This window comes from Pseudophryne corroboree, chromosome 1 (genome assembly GCF_028390025.1).
Source record: "Pseudophryne corroboree isolate aPseCor3 chromosome 1, aPseCor3.hap2, whole genome shotgun sequence".
NCBI classification, from domain to species: Eukaryota; Metazoa; Chordata; class Amphibia; order Anura; family Myobatrachidae; genus Pseudophryne; species Pseudophryne corroboree.
Window position 1 is genome coordinate 1096025210 of NC_086444.1, and position 14761 is coordinate 1096039970.

A 14761-nucleotide genomic window follows, 5' to 3' on the forward strand; every position below is an offset into this window, starting at 1 on the left:
AAAAAGGTGTATAATTGTGACGTTTCGGGCAGAGCCCCTTCCTCAAGACATACCAACACATACAAGGGACAACTCATATATACAGTATGTTTGTGTGTATAGATATTTGTGTGTGTGTGTGTGTGTGTGTGTGTATATGTGTGTGTGTGTGTGTGTGTACATGTGTGTGAATCCAAATGGATACATACTTTAAACACCATTGCCCCAAATGTACTTAACGAGCATTTCCATTGGAACAGCTTTACATTAATCCCAGTTGCCCTTGGCAACATCTGATAGTTCTAGTATATTTGACAATTCCCCTTTAAAACATTAACAGTTCTATGTTCGAGTAACGATTCCATGTTTCACCATGTAGATATGTGTGGTGGTGTTTCCCAGTTGCTATTGCGCGGATATTGTTGCTACTAATGTCTTATTATGTGCTTGAACACTACGCACAGTACTGTTTCAACTTTCAAATATTTGTTTATTCCGTGCAACTTTCCCTGGTTGTAGGCCGGTGAGGCAACGCTGAGCTTGGACTCGTTGCCTAGGCAACACCGGCGCCCAGCGATGACGCAATCAGGATGAGCTCCCACGTGCACTCCATTCACCATGCCTCCCTGCTCCCAGGTCTGCAGCCAGCTAAATTGCTGGACTACTTAAAGGTAATTTATTTGCATTACTTCATGTACAGTATGTCTTTTTTATGTTTATTCCACTGGTCCGACTGCCACTTTGACAAAAGGGTACACCATGCCCTGAAACGTTGGTGGACACAGTCGTGGACTTGTACCTTAATGCTTTAATACAATTGACTTATTTAAAAAATTCCTTGGAGTGCAGCTGATTCTTGCAACGCTGTACACAATTACCACTGAGGGCACCCAGGTATCTGCAGCTCCTGAAGATAGAGTGCCAGTTCATCTCTACTGTATCCATTAGTAACCCTTGCCAGGGCTACTTACCCAGAACGAGGCACTACCAGTCTTCGTCTCACCTGTAGGATCCAACCATCATTGGGAGACTTCATTCTAGAGATGAGCGCCGGAAATTTTTCGGGTTTTGTGTTTTGGTTTTGGGTTCGGTTCCGCGGCCGTGTTTTGGGTTCGACCGCGTTTTGGCAAAACCTCACCGAATTTTTTTTGTCGGATTCGGGTGTGTTTTGGATTCGGGTGTTTTTTTCCAAAAAACCTAAAAAACAGCTTAAATCATAGAATTTGGCGGTCATTTTGATCCCAAAGTATTATTAACCTCAAAAACCATAATTTCCACTCATTTTCAGTCTATTCTGAATACCTCACACCTCACAATATTATTTTTAGTCCTAAAATTTGCACCGAGGTCGCTGTGTGAGTAAGATAAGCGACCCTAGTGGCCGACACAAACACCGGGCCCATCTAGGAGTGGCACTGCAGTGTCACGCAGGATGGCCCTTCCAAAAAACCCTCCCCAAACAGCACATGACGCAAAGAAAAAAAGAGGCGCAATGAGGTAGCTGTGTGAGTAAGATTAGCGACCCTAGTGGCCGACACAAACACCGGGCCCATCTAGGAGTGGCACTGCAGTGTCACGCAGGATGTCCCTTCCAAAAAACCCTCCCCAAACAGCACATGACGCAAAGAAAAAAAGAGGCGCAATGAGGTAGCTGTGTGAGTAAGATAAGCGACCCTAGTGGCCGACACAAACACCGGGCCCATCTAGGAGTGTCACTGCAGTGTCACGCAGGATGTCCCTTCCAAAAAACCCTCCCCAAACAGCACATGACGCAAAGAAAAAAAGAGGCGCAATGAGGTAGCTGTGTGAGTAAGATAAGCGACCCTAGTGGCCGACACAAACACCGGGCCCATCTAGGAGTGGCACTGCAGTGTCACGCAGGATGTCCCTTCCAAAAAACCCTCCCCAAACAGCACATGACGCAAAGAAAAAGAAAAGAAAAAAGAGGTGCAAGATGGAATTGTCCTTGGGCCCTCCCACCCACCCTTATGTTGTATAAACAGGACATGCACACTTTAACCAACCCATCATTTCAGTGACAGGGTCTGCCACACGACTGTGACTGATATGACGGGTTGGTTTGGACCCCCACCAAAAAAGAAGCAATTAATCTCTCCTTGCACAAACTGGCTCTACAGAGGCAAGATGTCCACCTCATCATCATCCTCCGATATATCACCGTGTACATCCCCCTCCTCACAGATTATCAATTCGTCCCCACTGGAATCCACCATCTCAGCTCCCTGTGTACTTTGTGGAGGCAATTGCTGCTGGTCAATGTCTCCACGGAGGAATTGATTATAATTCATTTTAATGAACATCATCTTCTCCACATTTTCTGGATGTAACCTCGTACGCCGATTGCTGACAAGGTGAGCGGCGGCACTAAACACTCTTTCGGAGTACACACTTGTGGGAGGGCAACTTAGGTAGAATAAAGCCAGTTTGTGCAAGGGCCTCCAAATTGCCTCTTTTTCCTGCCAGTATAAGTACGGACTGTGTGACGTGCCTACTTGGATGCGGTCACTCATATAATCCTCCACCATTCTTTCAATGGGGAGAGAATCATATGCAGTGACAGTAGACGACATGTCCGTAATCGTTGTCAGGTCCTTCAGTCCGGACCAGATGTCAGCATCAGCAGTCGCTCCAGACTGCCCTGCATCACCGCCAGCGGGTGGGCTCGGAATTCTGAGCCTTTTCCTCGCACCCCCAGTTGCGGGAGAATGTGAAGGAGGAGATGTTGTTGACAGGTCGCGTTCCGCTTGACTTGACAATTTACTCACCAGCAGGTGTTTGAACCCCAGCAGACTTGTGTCTGCCGGAAAGAGAGATCCAAGGTAGGCTTTAAATCTAGGATCGAGCACGGTGGCCAAAATGTAGTGCTCTGATTTCAACAGATTGACCACCCGTGAATCCTTGCTAAGCGAATTAAGGGCTCCATCCACAAGTCCCACATGCCTAGCGGAATCGCTCCGTGTTAGCTCCTCCTTCAATGTCTCCAGCTTCTTCTGCAAAAGCCTGATGAGGGGAATGACCTGACTCAGGCTGGCAGTGTCTGAACTGACTTCACGTGTGGCAAGTTCAAAGGGCATCAGAACCTTGCACAACGTTGAAATCATTCTCCACTGCGCTTGAGACAGGTGCATCCCACCTCCTATATCGTGCTCAATTGTATAGGCTTGAATGGCCTTTTGCTGCTCCTCCAACCTCTGAAGCATATACAGGGTTGAATTCCACCTCGTTACCACTTCTTGCTTCAGATGATGGCAGGGCAGGTTCAGTAGTTTTTGGTGGTGCTCCAGTTTTCTGTACGTGGTGCCTGTACGCCGAAAGTGTCCCGCAATTCTTCTGGCCACCGACAGCATCTCTTGCACGCCCCTGTCGTTTTTTAAAAAATTCTGCACCACCAAATTCAAGGTAAGTGCAAAACATGGGACGTGCTGGAATTGGCCCAGATTTAATGCACACACAATATTGCTGGCGTTGTCCGATGCCACAAATCCACAGGAGAGTCCAATTGGGGTAAGCCATTCCGCGATGATCTTCCTCAGTTGCCGTAAGAGGTTTTCAGCTGTGTGCGTATTCTGGAAACCGGTGATACAAAGCGTAGCCTGCCTAGGAAAGAGTTGGCGTTTGCGAGATGCTGCTACTGGTGCCGCCGCTGCTGTTCTTGCGGCGGGAGTCCATACATCTACCCAGTGGGCTGTCACAGTCATATAGTCCTGACCCTGCCCTGCTCCACTTGTCCACATGTCCGTGGTTAAGTGGACATTGGGTACAGCTGCATTTTTTAGGACACTGGTGACTCTTTTTCTGAGGTCTGTGTACATTTTCGGTATCGCCTGCCTAGAGAAATGGAACCTAGATGGTATTTGGTACCGGGGACACAGTACCTCCAACAAGTCTCTAGTTGGCTCTGCAGTAATGATGGATACCGGAACCACGTTTCTCACCACCCAGGATGTCAAGGCCTCAGTTATCCGCTTTGCAGTAGGATGACTGCTGTGATATTTCATCTTCCTCGCAAAGGACTGTTGGACAGTCAATTGCTTGGTGGAAGTAGTAAAAGTGGTCTTACGACTTCCCCTCTGGGATGACCATCGACTCCCAGCAGCAACAACAGCAGCGCCAGCAGCAGTAGGCGTTACACGCAAGGATGCATCGGAGGAATCCCAGGCAGGAGAGGAATCGTCAGAATTGCCAGTGACATGGCCTGCAGGACTATTGGCATTCCTGGGGAAGGAGGAAATTGACACTGAGGGAGTTGGTGGGGTGGTTTGCGTGAGCTTGGTTACAAGAGGAAGGGATTTACTGGTCAGTGGACTGCTTCCGCTGTCGGCCCAAGTTTTTGAACTTGTCACTGACTTATTATGAATGCGCTGCAGGTGACCTATAAGGGAGGATGTTCCGAGGTGGTTAACGTCCTTACCCCTACTTATTACAGCTTGACAAAGGGAACACACGGCTTGACACCTGTTGTCCGCATTTCTGGTGAAATACTTCCACACCGAAGAGCTGATTTTTTTGGTATTTTCACCAGGCATGTCAACGGCCATATTCCTACCACGGACAACAGGTGTCTCCCCGGGTGCCTGACTTAAACAAACCACCTCACCATCAGAATCCTCCTGGTCAATTTCCTCCCCAGCGCCAGCAACACCCATATCCTCCTCATCCTGGTGTACTTCAACACTGACATCTTCAATCTGACTATCAGGAACTGGACTGCGGGTGCTCCTTCCATCACTTGCAGGGGGCGTGCAAATGGTGGAAGGTGCATGCTCTTCACGTCCAGTGTTGGGAAGGTCAGGCATCGCAACCGACACAATTGGAGTCGGACTCTCCTTGTGGATTTGGGATTTCGAAGAACGCACAGTTCTTTGCGGTGCTACTGCTTTTGCCAGCTTTAGTCTTTTCATTTTTCTAGCGAGAGGCTGAGTGCTTCCATCCTCATGTGAAGCTGAACCACTAGCCATGAACATAGGCCAGGGCCTCAGCCGTTCCTTGCCACTCCGTGTGGTAAATGGCATATTGGCAAGTTTACGCTTCTCCTCCGACAATTTTATTTTAGGTTTTGGAGTCCTTTTTTTACTGATATTTGGTGTTTTGGATTTGACATGCTCTGTACTATGACATTGGGCATCGGCCTTGGCAGACGACGTTGCTGGCATTTCATCGTCTCGGCCATGACTAGTGGCAGCAGCTTCAGCACGAGGTGGAAGTGGATCTTGATCTTTCCCTAATTTTGGAACCTCAACATTTTTGTTCTCCATATTTTAATAGGCACAACTAAAAGGCACCTCAGGTAAACAATGGAGATGGATGGATTGGATACTAGTATACAATTATGGACGGGCTGCCGAGTGCCGACACAGAGGTAGCCACAGCCGTGAACTACCGCACTGTACTGTGTCTGCTGCTAATATATAGACTGGTTGATAAAGAGATAGTATACTCGTAACTAGTATGTATGTATAAAGAAAGAAAAAAAAACCACGGTTAGGTGGTATATACAATTATGGACGGGCTGCCGAGTGCCGACACAGAGGTAGCCACAGCCGTGAACTACCGCACTGTACTGTGTCTGCTGCTAATATAGACTGGTTGATAAAGAGATAGTATACTCGTAACTAGTATGTATGTATAAAGAAAGAAAATAAAACCACGGTTAGGTGGTATATACAATTATGGACGGGCTGCCGAGTGCCGACACAGAGGTAGCCACAGCCGTGAACTACCGCACTGTACTGTGTCTGCTGCTAATATATAGACTGGTTGATAAAGAGATAGTATACTCGTAACTAGTATGTATGTATAAAGAAAGAAAAAAAAACCACGGTTAGGTGGTATATACAATTATGGACGGGCTGCCGAGTGCCGACACAGAGGTAGCCACAGCCGTGAACTACCGCACTGTACTGTGTCTGCTGCTAATATAGACTGGTTGATAAAGAGATAGTATACTCGTAACTAGTATGTATGTATAAAGAAAGAAAAAAAAACCACGGTTAGGTGGTATATACAATTATGGACGGGCTGCCGAGTGCCGACACAGAGGTAGCCACAGCCGTGAACTACCGCACTGTACTGTGTCTGCTGCTAATATATAGACTGGTTGATAAAGAGATAGTATACTCGTAACTAGTATGTATGTATAAAGAAAGAAAAAAAAACCACGGTTAGGTGGTATATACAATTATGGACGGGCTGCCGAGTGCCGACACAGAGGTAGCCACAGCCGTGAATTACCGCACTGTACTGTGTCTGCTGCTAATATATAGACTGGTTGATAAAGAGATAGTATACTCGTAACTAGTATGTATGTATAAAGAAAGAAAAAAAAACCACGGTTAGGTGGTATATACAATTATGGACGGGCTGCCGAGTGCCGACACAGAGGTAGCCACAGCCGTGAACTACCGCACTGTACTGTGTCTGCTGCTAATATATAGACTGGTTGATAAAGAGATAGTATACTCGTAACTAGTATGTATGTATAAAGAAAGAAAAAAAAACCACGGTTAGGTGGTATATACAATTATGGACGGGCTGCCGAGTGCCGACACAGAGGTAGCCACAGCCGTGAACTACCGCACTGTACTGTGTCTGCTGCTAATATAGACTGGTTGATAAAGAGATAGTATACTCGTAACTAGTATGTATGTATAAAGAAAGAAAAAAAAACCACGGTTAGGTGGTATATACAATTATGGACGGGCTGCCGAGTGCCGACACAGAGGTAGCCACAGCCGTGAACTACCGCACTGTACTGTGTCTGCTGCTAATATATAGACTGGTTGATAAAGAGATAGTATACTCGTAACTAGTATGTATGTATAAAGAAAGAAAAAAAAACCACGGTTAGGTGGTATATACAATTATGGACGGGCTGCCGAGTGCCGACACAGAGGTAGCCACAGCCGTGAACTACCGCACTGTACTGTGTCTGCTGCTAATATATAGACTGGTTGATAAAGAGATAGTATACTCGTAACTAGTATGTATGTATAAAGAAAGAAAAAAAAACCACGGTTAGGTGGTATATACAATTATGGACGGGCTGCCGAGTGCCGACACAGAGGTAGCCACAGCCGTGAACTACCGCACTGTACTGTGTCTGCTGCTAATATAGACTGGTTGATAAAGAGATAGTATACTCGTAACTAGTATGTATGTATAAAGAAAGAAAAAAAAACCACGGTTAGGTGGTATATACAATTATGGACGGGCTGCCGAGTGCCGACACAGAGGTAGCCACAGCCGTGAACTACCGCACTGTACTGTGTCTGCTGCTAATATAGACTGGTTGATAAAGAGATAGTATACTCGTAACTAGTATGACTATAAAGAAAGAAAAAAAAACCACGGTTAGGTGGTATATACAATTATGGACGGGCTGCCGAGTGCCGACACAGAGGTAGCCACAGCCGTGAACTACCGCACTGTACTGTGTCTGCTGCTAATATAGACTGGTTGATAAAGAGATAGTATACTACTAATATTATATATACTGGTGGTCAGGTCACTGGTCACTAGTCACACTGGCAGTGGCACTCCTGCAGCAAAAGTGTGCACTGTTTAATTTTAATATAATATTATGTACTCCTGGCTCCTGCTATAACCTATAACTGGCACTGCAGTGCTCCCCAGTCTCCCCCACAATTATAAGCTGTGTGAGCTGAGCACAGTCAGATATATATATACATTGATGCAGCACACTGGGCTGAGCAGTGCACACAGATATGGTATGTGACTGAGTCACTGTGTGTATCGTTTTTTTCAGGCAGAGAACGGATATATTAAATAAAACAAACAACTGCACTGTCTGGTGGTCACTGTGGTCGTCAGTCACTAAACTCTGCACTCTCTTCTACAGTATCACAGCCTCAGGTCAATCTCTCTCTCTCTCTCTCAACCCTAATCTAAATGGAGAGGACGCCAGCCACGTCCTCTCCCTATCAATCTCAATGCACGTGTGAAAATGGCGGCGACGCGCGGCTCCTTATATAGAATCCGAGTCTCGCGAGAATCCGACAGCGTCATGATGACGTTGGTACAAGCTGAACAGGATGGCCTTATTTCATCTAAATTGCGCAAAACGTTAATTCAGGATTTCCCCATTACACCCATAATTTATCCTGTTCCGAAAATACATGAGAGCGTTACGCAACCACCAGGACGCCCAATCATTTTGGTGAGAAATTCATTGTACCAACCTGTATCCAAGTTATTAGACATGATTGTACAACCATTTATCATCAAACATCCACGGTTTATTAAAGATACGACCAGCTTTATCAACAAGCCGGCACAATTGAACACAGTCCGTGATAACACTATTCTCGTAACGCTGGACATCTGCATCCTATATACATCAATACCCCATACATTTGGTATAAAGGCAATGAAGCAGTTTCTACTCACAGTCTATCACTGACATGGATTATGAATTGTTCGTGAAACTACTGCAATTTACTCTTACTAGAAATTATTTTATTTTCAACTGTGAATTTTTCCAGCAACTTCATGGGTGTACGATGGGCAGTGCCGTGATCCCCAGCTACGCGAGCATGTTTATGTTCTATGAGGAAGAAGACATGTTCTTTAAACATTTGGACTGTCAACAACATTGTCTACTGTACACTAGATACGGTTCCGGTATGAATGGTCGACCATGTTATGGTCGACAGTCATAAGGTCGACCACTATTGGTTGACATTGACATGGTCGACATGGACACATGGTCGACATGTGAAAATGGTCAACACATGAAAGGTCGACACATGAAAAGGTCGTCATGAGTTTTTTTTACTTCTTTGGTGTCGTTTTTTACGTAAAGTGATGGGGAACCCCAATTAGTGCAACGCGTCCCCACGCATGGCTCGCTTCGCTCGCCATGCTTCTGGCAAGGTGCCTCGCTCCGCTACCGCTGTGCTCGGCACAGATTACCGTTCCCAACTGTAGTCCACGTGGAACGTAAAGTTTGGAAAAGTTCCACAAAAGAATTTTTTTTAAAAACTCATGTCGACCTTTTCATGTGTCGACCTTTCATGTGTAGGCCATTTTCGTGTGTCGACCATGTGTCCATGTCAACCATGTCAATGTCGACCAATAGTGGTCGACCTAATGACTGTCGACCATAACATGGTCGACCATCTGAACTGATATCCTAGATACATAGACGACGTATTTATAGTCTGGACCGGCAGTGAAGAACAACTTACAAGCATGCTTAACAGTACCAATCAATGTCCATTTTCTATAAAAACCACGTATGAATTTAGTTATCATACAATTCACTATCTTGACGTTCAAATAAGGATTGAAAATAATAAACTATGCACCAGCTTGTATAGCAAAGTCATAGACAGAAATACCCTACTTTTGTCATCCAGTCACCATCCAAAAGCCCTTAAAAAAGGGCTGCCAAGGTCACAAATGTTATGTGCAGCGTGCATCTCAAGCGATGAGGAGGCCAGAAACCAAGGATTACAGCTCATTGTGGACAAATTTGCAGCCAGAGGGTATAATTTAAGAGATCTTCAACAACAGCAAGAAGAAGTAAAGTTACTAATGAGACAATTCCTATTACAGTCAAAAAGCAAACCTAAAGAAGATAGCATACCATGGAAGATGCAACTCACCACAAGTAGCGGGGTTGTGCAAAGGGCAGCACAGGCACTATGCCCATTGTTGCCTCCGACCAAGCTCTGCAATGCCTTAAAAACAAAAAACCTATGGCATGTTTTACCAGGGGTCGTAGCATCATAGACACTGTAGTCCGCACAGGCATCACAGGTTTTGAGAGAAGTAGTACTCCAGCAAATTTCTTACAACGACAACAACCAGGCAGCTACAGATGCATCGACTGCTCAACGTGCAAACATAGTATCATTGGAAAAACATTTCGACATCCACACCAGTCAAAAACGTATGCAATCAAGCATGTCCTTCATGTATGTCTTTTTTATGTTTATTTCACTGGTCCGACTGCCACCTTGAAAAAGGGTACACCATGCCCTGAAACGTTGGTGGACACAGTCGTGGACTTGTATCTTGATGCTTTAATACAATTGACTTACTATAAAATTTCCTTGGAGTGCCGCTGATTCTTGCAATGCTGTACACAATTAGCACAGAGGGCACCCAGGTATCTGCAGCCCCTGAAGGTAGAGTGCTGGTTCATCTCCACTGTGTGTGTATATTGTGTGTGTTACAATAGAGTGGCACATTGTCCAAATATAATCTTATTTTAAAAAGCAATCAGTAGGTTCCAATACACAGATTTATTAAAATGTATAAAAAAACATCTGAAACTGTAATGGTATAAATGTTCCTAAAATGTTTCATCCACCACTAACATCCAGTGGTGGTTCACATAAGAGAAGTGTACAGATATTTCTTTCACAAACTCCTCCTTTTAAGATTGTAGACTGGAGGTCACATCACAACAAGACTGATAACCGAACGCGTTTCGTCTCTCACAGAGACTTCATCAGGTGTATCATTTGAGTAGTTAACATAAAAAATCAGTAGATACGATTGCTCTGGGTTACTTACATCGGTAAAAAATGAATCGCCCAATATGAACTCATAGCCAAAAATGCCTGACCAGTCCTGGAAGATAAACGTGGGATATTTATGGAATCAGAATTGACAGATGATTCCTATAATTTCCAACCTGATCAATTTCAAAAATCGTCATGTGATACTCAGGGAGTCAGATTCAATAGATGGACTTTATGGTATTGTACCACAAATATCCTGTGCTGTGTGTCCTAGTACCTAGTATTAATATATATATATATATATATATATATATATATAGGGGGGAAAAAATAGAGAATAGCGCCTAGGACGATCCTAATATAAACAACGGTGTATAATGAATATGTGGCTCTAGTAAAATTAAAACAACCCCCAACTCTTAGTGGGTGGCAGCTCCTGCCCAGAGGTGAGTTTAAGATATACAAAAATGAAGTGCAAAGGAGCGCCTAATGGTGTTTAGAGCGAAAGGTGATAAATCACCCTGTGGAACGTGAGAAAGTGTAGAATTACAAAGTATAACTTATCTCTTTACACGTCTTCAATTCTGATGACACTTTGATGCATGTAAAAACAGAAAGAGAAACATAGTGTGTACTGTATAAAACCAGTAACTCTTAATTAGGAACCTAGCTGGTCCCAATAACCGAATAAGAGTATGTTGACATAAAAACATATATAGATTTAATATACAGTCCTGAAGCAAATGCAGGTAACAAACGTACAGGATAAATGGATAAAATCAGCTTATCAGTCCACTCTGGGACCATTCACGGTTAAGCAGTAAATCCCAGTTTCATAACATTATGGCGAATAAGTAAAATTCCTGACGCAAATGCAGGTAACAAACGTACAGGATAATAGAATAAAAACAGCTTATCTGTCCACTCTGGGAAGTTCAGGGTTAAGCAGCAAGTCCCAAGCCCAACGCGTTTCGTCCTATGGCAAAGGACTTCATCAAGGGGATGCAGATTATGAAAAGGTAATTAATTAGTTTGAAACAGCTGTATTTTCACAAAATTATAATCCATATTTTACTAAGAATTATTATGTATAATTAACTTCCATAGTTTGTAGTATTTAATGAATCTTCCTATTTGCGACCATCTGATGGTTAATATTAATCTTCCAAAGGCTTGTAATTAATTTGTCCAAATTTTTATTTAATTTACCTACAATACTTTCATATGTCCAAAAAATATATATGAGGATCCGGCAATGGGATAAATAATATTAAGCTTCTTTTATTTCCCAGCAGCTCTCCTTGTGTGTCCTCATACACAGAGATCCAAAAGTGGAATCGCCCAATATGAACTCATAGCCGAAAATGCCTGACCAGTCCTGGAAGATAAACGTGGGATATTTATGGAATCAGAATTGACAGATGATTCCTATAATTTCCAACCTGATCAATTTCAAAAATCGTCATGTGATACTCAGGGAGTCAGATTCAATAGATGGACTTTATGGTATTGTACCACAAATATCCTGTGCTGTGTGTCCTAGTATTAATATATATATATATATATATATATATATATATATATATTAGTGATGAGCGGGTTCGGTTCCTCGGAATCCGAACCCCCCCGAACTTCACCCATTTTACACGGGTCCGAAACATACTCAGATTCTCCCGTATGGCTCGGTTAATCCGAGGGCACCCGAACGTCATCATCCCGCTGTCGGATTCTCGCGAGATTCGGATTCTATATAAGCAGCCGCGCGTCGCCGCCATTTTCACTCGTGCATTGGAAATGTTAGGGAGAGGACGTGGCTGGCGTCCTCTCTGTTTATTAATAATATTTGTGCTGCTTATTGCTTAATTGTGGGGACTGGGGAGCAGCTGTATTATATAGGAGGAGTACAGTGCAGAGTTTTGCTGACCAGTGACCACCAGTATACGTTGTCTGCCTGAAAAACACTCCATATCTGTGCTCAGTGTGCTGCATATATCTGTGCTCACACTGCTTAATTGTGGGGACTGGGGAGCAGCTGTATTATATAGGAGTACAGTGCAGAGTTTTGCTGACCAGTGACCACCAGTATACGTTGTCTGCCTGAAAAACACTCCATATCTGTGCTCAGTGTGCTGCATATATCTGTGCTCACACTGCTTAATTGTGGGGACTGGGGAGCAGCTGTATTATATAGGAGGAGTACAGTGCAGAGTTTTGTGGACCAGTGACCACCAGTATACGTTGTCTGCCTGAAAAACACTCCATATCTGTGCTCAGTGTGCTGCATATATCTGTGCTCACACTGCTTAATTGTGGGGACTGGGGAGCAGCTGTATTATATAGGAGGAGTACAGTGCAGAGTTTTGCTGACAGTGACCACCAGTATACGTTGTCTACCTGAAAAACACTCCATATCTGTGCTCAGTGTGCTGCATATATCTGTGCTCACACTGCTTTATTGTGGGGACTGGGGACCACCAGTATATTATATAGGAGGAGTACAGTGCAGAGTTTTGCTGACCAGTGACCACCAGTATATATAGCAGTACGGTACGGAAGGCCACTGCTCTACCTACCTCTGTGTCGTCAAGTATACTATCCATCTAGATTCTATACCTGTGGTGCATTTTAGTTTTGCAGTTTGCTGACAGTGACCACCAGTATATATAGCAGTACAGTACGGAAGGCCACTGCTCTACCTACCTCTGTGTCGTCAAGTATACTGTCCATCTAGATTCTGTACCTGTGTTGCATTTTAGTTTTGCAGTTTGCTGACAGTGACCACCAGTATATATAGCAGTACGGTACGGAAGGCCACTGCTCTACTTACCTCTGTGTCGTCAAGTATACTATCCATCCATACCTGTGGTGCATTTCAGTTGTGCGCAGTATATATAGTAGTAGGCCATTGCTATTGATACTGGCATATAATTCCACACATTAAAAAATGGAGAACAAAAATGTGGAGGGTAAAATAGGGAAAGATCAAGATCCACATCCACCTCGTGCTGAAGCTGCTGCCACTAGTCATGGCCGAGACGATGAAATGCCATCAACGTCATCTGCCAAGGCCGATGCCCAATGTCATAGTAGAGAGCATGTAAAATCCAAAAACCAAAGTTCAGTAAAATGACCCAAAAATCAAAATTAAAAGCGTCTGAGGAGAAGCGTAAACTTGCCAATATGCCATTTACGACACGGAGTGGCAAGGAACGGCTGAGGCCCTGGCCTATGTTCATGGCTAGTGGTTCAGCTTCACATGAGGATGGAAGCACTCATCCTCTCGCTAGAAAACTGCAGTGCCACTCCTAGATGGGCCAGTTGTTTGTGTCGGCCACTTGTGTCGCTTAGCTTAGTCACACAGCGACCTTGGTGCGCCTCTTTTTTTCTTTGCATCATGTGCTGTTTGGAGACTATTTTTTTGAAGTACCATCCTGCCTGACACTGCAGTGCCACTCCTAGATGGGCCAGGTGTTTGTGTCGGCCACTTGGGTCGCTTAGCTTAGTCACACAGCGACCTTGGTGCGCCTCTTTTTTTCTTTGCATCATGTGCTGTTTGGGGACTATTTTTTTGAAGTGTCATCCTGTCTGACACTGCAGTGCCACTCCTAGATGGGCCAGGTGTTTGTGTCGGCCACTTGTGTCGCTTAGCTTAGTCACACAGCGACCTTGGTGCGCCTCTTTTTTTCTTTGCATCATGTGCTGTTTGGGGACTATTTTTTTGAAGTGCCATCCTGCCTGACACTGCAGTGCCACTCCTAGATGGGCCAGGTGTTTGTGTCGGCCACTTGGGTCGCTTAGCTTAGTCACACAGCTACCTCATTGCGCCTCTTTTTTTCTTTGCATCATGTGCTGTTTGGGGACTATTTTTTTTTTTTTTTTAATAATAAATTTGATTTATTGAACTCTTAGCCATACCATATCATTTATAGCGCAAGAGGGGATTTGTTAAGTGTTCTCTGGTTATTGGTACTTGGGATTTCCAAGTGCCGGTTCTTTTTTTTTTTCCATCATTAAGTTTTTATTATTTTTTTCAACAACAAAGAAGAGGGTAGGGTACAAAAAGAAAGAGAGGGGGGGAGTAATAAACATTTATAAACAATTAGGAGGGAGGGAAACATCTATGATAACAGATTCATTTTGTATCAAATTAGAACATGGCATCTGCATATAAATACACAAGCATATACGAGCACAGAGAGATCGGAGTATTTATGGACTAAGGCCAGGGGAATCATTCGGTTCGTTTAAAGGGAACGAGCTGGAGTTAGAAC

The 14761-nt window shown here is 44.1% G+C and overlaps 1 long non-coding RNA gene across 2 annotated transcripts in view; it reads left to right on the plus strand.

Moving 5' to 3' along the window:
* The window catches only part of LOC134992810 (uncharacterized), a 158971-nt gene that overhangs the window by 81908 nt on the left and 62302 nt on the right, over nucleotides 1–14761 (plus strand). For both annotated transcript variants that reach the window (XR_010196937.1, XR_010196938.1), the window contains exon 3: nucleotides 499–650. This is a non-coding gene — a long non-coding RNA (uncharacterized LOC134992810). The remainder of the gene's footprint in view (nucleotides 1–498; nucleotides 651–14761) is intronic.